Raw genomic sequence first — 11038 nt, forward strand, 5'->3', positions numbered from 1 at the left:
CGTCCATAGTTTGTCGTGCATGAATAACTTAATATATATCTTGAATCAATCCACGACCCAGTGTATACATATCTCAGTATTGATCACAACTCAAACTATATATATATATATATATATATATATTTTGGAATCAACCTCAACCCTGTATAGCTAACTCCAACATTCACATATAGAGTGTTTATGGTTGTTCCGAAACATATATATTGATGTGTCGACATGATAGGTCGAAACATTGTATACGTGTCTATGGTATCTCAAGATTACATAATATACAATATAAGTTGATTAAGTTATGGTTGTAATAGATTTGTTACAAATTTTCACGTAGCTAAAATGTGTAGTTTTTACCAATTTTGTTTTGCTCGCCATTTCTTCGTTTCTAATCCGTTTTGAGTGATTTAAGTGGCCACAGTTTCGTATTGAACTTGACTTTATGAAACTAAATAGAAAAAGTATAAGTTTATAGTCGGAAATACAAGTTACAAGTCGTTTTTGAAAGAGGTAGTCATTTCCGTCGAAAGAACGACATCTTGATGACTGTTTTGAAAAACATACTTTCACTTTGAGTTTAACCATGATTTTTGGATATGGTTTCATGTTCATACGAAAAATCATTTTCCCAGATGTATAGATTTTAAATCAAAGTTTTTCATAGTTTTTAATTATCCAAACCAAAACAGCCCCCGGTTGTAGCTACGACGGCGTATATCCGGTTTTATGGTGTTTATCGTGTTTCCAAGTTTCAAATCATTAAGTTAGCATATCATATAGATATAGAATGTGTGTTTAGTTTATTTTAAAAGTGTAGTTAGAAGGATTAACTTTATTTGCGAACAAGTTTAGAATTAACTAAATTATGTTCTAGTGATTACAAGTTAATAACATCGAATAAGACAGCTTTTTATGTATGAATCGAATGATGTTATGAACATCATTACTACCTCAAGTTCCTTGGATAAACCTACTGGAAATTAGAAAAATGGATCTAGCTTCAAAGGATCCTTGGATGGCTTGAAAATTCTTGAAGCAAGATCATAACAAGAAAACAAGTTCAAGTAAGATTTTCACTCGAAATTAGATTGTTATAGTTATAGAAATTGTACCAAAGTTTGAATATGATTCTTACCTTAAATTAGAAAGATAACCTACTGTAAGAAACAAAGGTTTCTTGATCTTGGATGATTACTTGGAATGGATTTGCAAGATTGGAAGTAAGCTAGCAAACTTGAAAGTGTTGTTGGTGTGTTCTTGAGTTGTTGTTTTGTATGTTGATCTAGTTTAGGATTTATGAACAAGATTGAGCTAGATTATGAAGAAAAAGATGAAGAACACTTAGAATAAATGAATAACACTTGAGAGAGAGTAATTTGATTCATAAAAATTGCAAAATGGAAGTGTTATGGTGAATGAGGTAAAACGTGATTTTGGAGTTCTCATAAAGGCTCCATTAGTTTGTTATTTTGTGAGATATTTCATGCTAGTTGCCAAATGATGGTTCCCACATGTTTAGGTGACTCATTAAGCCTGCTAAGAGCTGATCATTGGAGTCTATATACCAATAGTACATACATCTAGAAGCTACGTATTCTACGAGTACGAATACGGGTACACACGTGTAGAATTGTTGATGAAACTGAACGAGAATGTAATTGTAAATATTTTTGTTAACTGGAAGTACTTTGATATATGTATTGAAGTCTTTCAAAAGTGTTCAAGTACATTTAAATACATTACATGTATATACATTTTAATGAATTCGTTTAGCCATCGATAGTCGTTACATGTAAGTGTTGTTTTGAAATCTTTAAGTTAACGATTTCATTTAATGTTGTTAATCCAATGTTTATTATATCTAATGAGATGTTAAATTATTATGTTATCATGTTAATATGATATATGAATATATCTTAATATGATATATATACATTAAAATATCGTTACAACAATAATCGTTACGTATATGTCTCGTTTCGAAATCCTTAAGTTAGTAGTCTTGTTTTTACTTATGTAGTTAATTGTTAATACACTTAATGATATATTTAATTATAATTTTATCATGTTAAATATAGTGTAACAATTTATTAATATGATTCTTATATATTTAGTAAGACGTGGCTATAACGATAATCGTTATATGTATCGTTTCGAGTTTCTTACGTCAATAGTCTCATTTTTATGTATATACTCATTGTTACTATATTTAATGAGATACTTGATTATCATTATATCATGTTAAACATATATATATTTATCCATATATGTATCATCATGTCATATACAACTTATAGCGTTCGTGAATCATCGGTCAAACTGGGTGATCAAACATTTACATAATTTTCGTTTCAATTAACCAAGTCTTAACAAGTCTGATTGCTTAACATGTTGGAAACATTTAATCATAAAAATATAGTTTTCATTTAATATATGATCATAGAAAAGTTCAGAAAAGTCCGGGTCACTACAGTACCTACCCGTTAAATAAATTTCGTCCCTAAATTTTAAGCGATTGAAGGTGTTGGCTCATCTTTTGGAAATAAGTGCGGGTATTTCTTTCTCATCTGATTTTCATGTTCCCAGGTGAACTCGGGTCCTCTACGAGCATTCCATCCAACCTTAACGATTTTTATTTTATTTTGCTTGAGTCTTTTAACCTCACTATCCATTATTTCGACGGGTTCTTCAATGAATTGAAGTTTTTCGTTAATTTTGATTTCGTCTAACGAAATAGTGAGATCTTTTTTTGCAAAACATTTCTTCAAATTCAAGACGTGGAAAGTGTTATGTACAGCCACGAGTTGTTGAGGTAACTCAAGTCGATAAGCTACTGGTCCGACACGATCAATAATCTTGAATGGCCCAATGTACCTTGGATTTAGTTTCCCCCGTTTACCAAATCGACCAATGCCTTTCCAAGGTGAAACTTTAAACATGACCATTTCTCCAATTTCAAATACTATATCTTTTCTTTTAAGATCCGCGTAACTCTTTTGTCGACTTTGGGCGGTTTTCAATCGTTGCTGAATTTGAATGATTTCTCGGTAGTTTCTTGAATAATTTCTGGACCCGTAATTTTTCTATCCCCCACTTCATTCCAACAAATTGGAGACCTGCACTTTCTACCATAAAGTGCTTCAAATGGCGCCATTTCGATACTCGAATGGTAACTGTTGTTGTTGGAAAACTCTGCTAATGGTAGATGTCGATCCCAACTGTTTCCAAAATCAATAACACATGCTCGTAGCATGTCTTCAAGCGTTTGTATCATTCTTTCGCTCTGACCATCAGTTTGTGGATGATAGGCAGTACTCATGTCTAGACGAGTTCCTAATGCTTGTTGCAACATTTGCCAGAACCTTGAAACAAATCTGTCATCCCTATCCGAGATAATAGAGACGGGTATTCCATGTCTGGAAACGACTTCTTTCAAATATAATCGCGACAACTTCTCCATTTTGTCATCTTCTCTCATTGGCAGAAAATGTGCTGATTTGGTGAGACGATCGACTATTACCCAAATAGTATCATAACTACTTGCAGTCCTTGGCAATTTAGTAATGAAATCCATGGTAATGTTTTCCCATTTCCATTCCGGGATTTCGGGTTGTTGAAGTAGACCTGATGGTTTCTGATATTCAGCTTTGACCTTGGAACACGTCAAACATTCTCCTACGTATCTTGCAATATCGGATTTCATACCCGGCCACCAGAAATGTTTCTTGAGGTCCTTGTACATCTTTCCTGCTCCGGGATGTATTGAATATCTGGTTTTATGTGCCTCCTTAAGTACCATTTCTCTCACATCTCCAAACTTTGGTACCCAAATTCTTTCAGCCCTATATCGAGTTCCATCTTCTTGAATAATAAGATGTTTCTCCAATCCTTTGGGTATTTCAGTTTTCAAATTCCCTTCCTTTACAACTCCCTGCTGCGCCTCTTTTATTTGAGTAGTAAGGTTAGTACGAATAATTATATTCATAGCTTTTACCCGTATAGGTTCTCTGTCCTTTCTACTCAGAGCGTCGGCTACCACATTCGCCTTTCCCGGGTGATATCGGAGTTCAAAATCTTAATCATTCAACAATTCAATCCACCTGCGCTGTCTCATATTCAGTTGCTTTTGATTAAATATATGTTGGAGAATCTTGTGATCGGTATATATAATACTTTTGACCCCATATAAGTAGTGCCTCCAAGTCTTTAATGCAAAAACAACTGCGCCCAATTCCAAGTCATGCGTCGTATAATTTTGCTCGTAAATCTTCAACTGTCTAGACGCATAAGCAATTACCTTCATTCGTTGCATCAATACACAACCAAGACCTTGCTTCGAAGCGTCACAATAAACCATAAAATCATCATTCCCTTCTGGCAATGACAATATAGGTGCCGTAGTTAGATTTTTCTTCAACAATTGAAACGCTTCCTCTTGTTCATCCTTCCATTCAAATTTCTTCCCTTTATACATTAATGTAGTCAAGGGTTTTGCTATTTTGGAAAAATCTTGGATGAATCTTCTGTAGTAACCGGCCAATCCTAAAAATTGGCGTATATGCTTCGGATTTTTCGGGGTTTCCCACTTTTCAACAGTTTCAATCTTTGCCGGATCCACTTTAATACCTTCTTTGTTCACTATGTGACCGAGGAATTGAACTTCTTCCAACCAAAATGCACACTTTGAAAACTTAGCGTACAATTCTTCCTTCCTCAATACTTCTAACACTTTTCTCAAATGTTCTTCGTGCTCTTGATCATTCTTTGAGTAAATAAGTATGTCATCGATGAAAACAATGACAAACTTGTCAAGGTATGGTCCACACATTCGGTTCATAAGGTCCATGAACACTGCTGGTGCATTAGTTAAACCAAACGGCATGACCATAAACTCGTAATGACCGTAACGTGTTCTGAAAGCAGTCTTCAGAAAATCGTCTTCCTTCACCCGCATTTGATGATACCCGGAACGTAAATTAATCTTTGAATAAACCGACGAGCCTTGTAGTTGATCAAATAAGTCGTCGATTCTCGTTAGTGGATAACGGTTCTTGATGGTGAGTTTGTTCAACTCTCTGTAGTCAATACACAATCTGAACGAACCATCCTTCTTCTTGACAAATAATACCGGTGCTCCCCATGGTGATGTGGTTGGTCAAATGAAACCACGCTCCAAAAGCTCTTGTAGTTAGATTTGGAGTTCCTTCATTTCGCTGGGTGCGAGTCTGTATGGAGCACGAGCTATCGGTGCAGCTCCTGGTACAAGATCTATTTGAAATTCAACGGATCGATGTGGAGGTAGTCCCGGTAATTCTTTCAGAAATACGTCAGGAAATTCTTTTGCGATGGGAACATCATTGATGTTCTTTTCTTCGGTTTGCACCTTCTTAACATGTGCTAGAATGGCATAGCAACCTTTTCTTATTAATTTTTGCGCCTTCAGGTTACTAATAAGATCTAACTTCGCGTTGCTCTTTTCTCAGTACACCATTAAAGGTTTTCCTTCTTTTCGTACAATGCGAATCGCATTTTCATAACACACAACCTCTGCTCTCTCCTTTTTCATCCAATCCATGCCAATTATTACATCAAAACTCCCTAACTCTACTGGTATCAAATTAATTTTAAACGTTTCACTAACCAGTTTAATTTCACGATTCTGACATATATTATCTGCTGCCATTAATTTACCGTTTGCTAATTCAAGTAAAAATTTATTATCCAAGGGCGTTAATGGACCACCTAATTTAGCACAAAATTCTCTACCCATATAGCTCTTATCCACACCCGAATCAAAAAAAACATAAGAAGGTTTATCGTCAATAAGAAACATACCCGTAACAAGCTTCGGGTCTTCCTGTGCTTCTGTCGCGTTGATGTTTAAAACTCTCCCACGGTTTTGCCCATTATTCTTTTCCCAATTTGGGCACGTAGTCTTGTAATGGCCCTGCTTCCTGCATCCGAAACAAGTAATGTGGTCATTATTTGTTTCTCTAATTTTGTTATTCTTCGGTCCGTAGACTTCACACTTTTTCGCACTATGACCATTTCTTTTACACTTGGTACAAAATATCATGTAGAACCCTGGGTGATTCTCTTCACATCTTAGACATTTATTGTTCTGATTGTTGTTGTTGCGGTTGATATTGTTGTTGGGACGATTGTTGTAGTTGTTGTTGTTGTTGTTGTTGTTGGGATAGTTTTTGTTGCGGTTATTGCCACAAAAAAAGTTGCGTTTGTTTTTGTGATTTTGGGGTTGGTTGTTGATACGATAGTTATTGTTGTTGTTGTATTCGTGACCCTTGTCACTGGTTTCTTCCCACTTTCTCTTGAGTTGTTTCGTGTTGACCTCTTCGGTCGCTTGCTTTTTCATTCTCCCTTCGATCTGGTTTACGAGCTTGTGAGCCATCCGACTTGCCTTTTGTATAGAGGCAGGTTCGTTTGAACTCACATCTTCCTGGATCCTTTCTGGTAACCCTTTTACAAACACGTCGATCTTTTCTTCTTCATCCTCGAACGCTCTTGGACATAGTAAGCATAATTCTGTGAATCTTCATTCATATGAGGTAATGTCGAAACCTTGCGTTTGTTACCCTCTAAGCTCCGCCTTAAGTTTATTGACCTCGTTTCTGGGACGGTATTTCTCGTTTACTAAGTGCTTGAATGCTGACCACGGTAGTGCGTTTGCAGCATCTTGTCCCACCTGCTCAAGGTAGGTGTACCACCATGTTAACGCAACACCTGTGAAGGTATGCATAGCGTATTTCACCTTGTCTTCTTCAGCACACTTACTTATAGCAAATACCGATTCGACCTTTTCAGTCCATCGTTTTAATTTGATTGGACCCTCAGTTCCATCGAATTCCAGCGGTTTGCAGGCAGTGAATTCTTTGTAGGAACATCCGACACGAGTTCTTGTGGCATTTGTTCCGTTGCTAGTTTCAGAGTTATTGTTGTTGTTATGCATCGCAGCCTGTACTGCGGCTATGTTCGCAGCAAGGAAGGTATGAAACTCTTCTTCGTTCATACTCATGGTATGTCGAGTAGTTGGTGCCATTTCCTTCAAAAATAGCAAAAAGAAACGAGTTATTCATATAGAATATCAAGAGTAGTCAATAGTATTTCGTAGCATAATATGAACTTATTTATAAAAGCTCTTTCTTCTTATTAGCGTTTTATATTTTTTAATTCGGGTAGTACCTACCCGTTAAGTTCATACTTAGTAGCTAACATACCATTTCAACTACTACAATTCTATATGAAAAACTAATCACAAGAAAAATAATATTTTGATGGAATTCAACATAACAACAAATTCATATGTGTATATGTTCACAAAACCGATTTCATGAATATTAAGACAAGCGGAAGCATTATGTTATTTATAAACAAGTGTATATGTTAAACCCTTTTAAGTGAATTCCATTATGTGTTATCAAGCCTTGAAAATATACTTACAAACTAAAAGAGGGAATAAGAATTTACCTCCTCAATATAGATTGAGGGCTGAAAATGGACAGCAGAATGTGGATGAAGATGATGCGAAAATGGAGCTTCAAAGCAATGAAACCTCAAGAGATTATACCCCAAACTTATGACCAACACCCTAGCCTTTAGTTAGGATTTAATTAGACACTTAATGTGAGCTTGAAAATCAAACTTGGAACCTCCTTTGATGTGTAAACCTCACGGTTTTTGGACAGCAGCAGGAAGCTGAAAATCAGTTTTTTTTAATCTATGAAACACTAGTTACACTTGAGAGAATAAGTCTCGCTTTGGTCCAAGAGTTCCCCATGCTTATATGAACTTTTTATGTTCTTAAAAGTAACAATACCATGGCATGCCTATGAGTCTTGGAGACCCAAAATCTGCCACCATATATATTATATAATAATGTCTTTACATATATATAAACTTGATATATATATATAAAACATGTATATTTTTATGTTACTTTCATATTTTATAAACCTTTTATAAAATATAACACAATATAATCATTTAAAACTTATAAACAATTATATATAAATTATCCAAATAATTTATCTCAAGTGATAACATTTTAGAAAACCGATTTTTCTAAAATCCAAGTGTCGCGTATTTACTTAATGATTTAATCGTTAAGCTTGAATACGTTTAGGGTGTCGGTAAGCTTGTTATTGGGTATGACCCTACTTGGATCATAACATATTAGCCACATTAAATTAATATGCCTCTCGGGCATACGAAAAACCTTCAATCTCCCACTTGCACGAGAGACATAAGAAATTAATGCAAGTGATGGATACCACCTAACGACCGTCCATCACCCCCAATATGTTATGACTTTGTGCCATTCAATAACATCATCCTTTTCGAGTTCCCATCTCGAATATGAATAGGTGAATCTTTTCATTATGTCCTTTCATCCTAGATGTCATGTTAAACCCAAGAGACACAGAATGATCACACTCTTTTAGATTTAACTTTATCAGGCCTTAGACATCTGACTCTCAACGAATAAGAGGGACAAATTCCATCTTGACCACATACGTCCTAAATATGTACCTTGCATTATGCCTGAGCTCTTCCTTGTGAACTACCATATTTCAGAATAGCGAAGGAAAGAATCAAGGCACGATACTTGGTAAATATCCGAACCCAATATGTATCTCAGGTCAGAGGATACAATGATATTCGCCTTTACTCAAGATTACATGTGATCAACCACAAAGGCTCCATTTAGTAAATCTTGAGGGCGGGTCTTTCAATATTTGTATCCCACAAATATCTATGAACCTTGGTTGCAACCTTGCCCTACATTCATCACGTGAATGTATACCAATCCAAGTTCATAATAGTCTAAACCTCACACTTGTTCCCACAAATGTGATCGACTACGAAATTTAGAATAATTACTTATTCATGGATAAAATATGCAAAATAGGAACTTGACTCAAAATAAATTAATACCATAATTATATTGATAAGTTTGAACAATTTCGTTCCGTTACAATACTTAAAACAGATCACAACCAATCACTAGAATATCGAAGCCCTAATGCGCTAACATGCCCTTGATGTTTCGCACCATGTAAGAGCTTCGTGAGTGGATCCGCTATATTAAGATCTGTGTGAACTTTGCGAATACATATCTTTCCCTTTTCAACTTCATCCCTTATGTAGTTGAATCTCCGCTCAATGTGACGGGTCTTTTGGTGAGCACGAGGTTCCTTGATTTGAGCAATCGCACCCTCGTTGTCACAAAAGATCTCAAGAGGGTCCTGAATGGAAGGGACTACTCCTAAGTCGTCGATGAATTTCTTCATCCATGCAGCTTCCTGAGCTGCCAATGAGGCGGCAATGTACTCCGACTCTGTAGTGGATAATGCAACAACATCCTGTTTTGAACTCTTCCAAGAGACTGCACCTCCATTTAATGTAAAGACATAACCGGATTGTGATCGAGAATCATCACGATCAGTTTGGAAACTCGCGTCCACGTAACCTCTTACAGCGAGTTCCTCCTCTCCAGACCCATATATTAGAAACATATCCTTAGTCCTCCTAAGGTATTTCAATATACTTTTAACAGCAATCCAATGACTGTTTCCTGGGTTATTCTGGTATCTGCTTGTCAGGCTAAGAGCGCATGACACATCCGGTCTAGTGCATATCATTGCATACATGATTGACCCAATGGCAGACGCATATGGGACTTTCTTCATTTTCTCTTGTTCATCTTTCGTGGTGGGGCACTGAGATGAACTAAGGAGCGTTCCTCTTTGAATAGGTACCAAACCTTTCTTAGAGTTTTCCATCTTGAACCTTTTCAAGATCTTTTCAATGTATGCACTTTGATTCAAACCTATCAATTTCTTGGATCTATCCCTGTAGATCCTAATCCCCAAAATGTATTGTGCTTCTTCAAGATCCTTAATGGAGAAGCAGCTTTTTAGCCAAGTTTTAACACCTTGCATTGTCGGAATATCGTTTCCAAATAACAATATATCATCCACATATAATACAAGGAACATGATAGTGCTCCCACTAGCTTTCTTGTATACACAAGCTTCATCACCATTTTTAATGAAGCCAAACTTCTTGGCTTCCTCATTAAAACGATGATTCCACATTCTAGATACTTGTTTCAATCCGTAGATTGACTTCTTTAACTTACATACTTTGTTAGGATGTTTCGGATCGACAAAACCTTCAGGCTGAACCATATAGACATCTTCCTCAAGATATCCATTTAGGAAAGCGGTCTTGACATCCATTTGCCATATTTCATAATCATAATGAGCAGCAATGGCAAATAATATCCTAATAGACTTTAGCATTGCCACAGGCGAAAAGGTTTCATCATAGTCAACCCCTTGAGTTTGAGTGAAACCTTTTGCTACAAGTCTAGCTTTATATGTATTTAAGTTTCCATGCATGTCGGTTTTCATCTTGAAAATCCATTTACAATCAACTAACTTGGAGTTAGCAGGTTGTACAACTAGTTCCCAAACTTGGTTGTCATACATGGATTGCATCTCAGCGTTCATGGCTTCCTGCCATTTATCTTTATCAATCCTTGATAAAGCATCTTGGTAGTTTGTTGGTTCGTCCAAATCAACCACATAGCAACCATCCATGAGAAACCCATATCTCTCAGGAGGATTACTAATCCTACCAGATCTGCGAATGTCTTGTATACTTTGATCATCCATTTGATCATTCTCAACATTTTCATGTTGAGTGCTAGTGTTAACCAATTGTGTATCATCTACTTGATCTTGAACCTCTTCAAGATCTATCTTCCTTTCACTATTTCCTTCCAATAGGAATTTAGTTTCAAGGAATTCAGCCTTTCGAGCAACAAATACATTTTGCTCGGTTGGATCATAGAAATAGTATCCCATATCATCCTTGGGATATCCTATGAAGATACACTTCGTGGATCGAGCATTCAACTTATTAGGGACATAACGCTTAGGATAAGCTTCACATCCCCATACCTTTAACTATGATAGAGATGGAGGTTTTCCAAACCACATCTCATGAGGAGTTCGTTCCACTT

Source organism: Rutidosis leptorrhynchoides, chromosome 6 (assembly GCF_046630445.1).
Source record: "Rutidosis leptorrhynchoides isolate AG116_Rl617_1_P2 chromosome 6, CSIRO_AGI_Rlap_v1, whole genome shotgun sequence".
Lineage (NCBI taxonomy): Eukaryota > Viridiplantae > Streptophyta > Magnoliopsida > Asterales > Asteraceae > Rutidosis > Rutidosis leptorrhynchoides.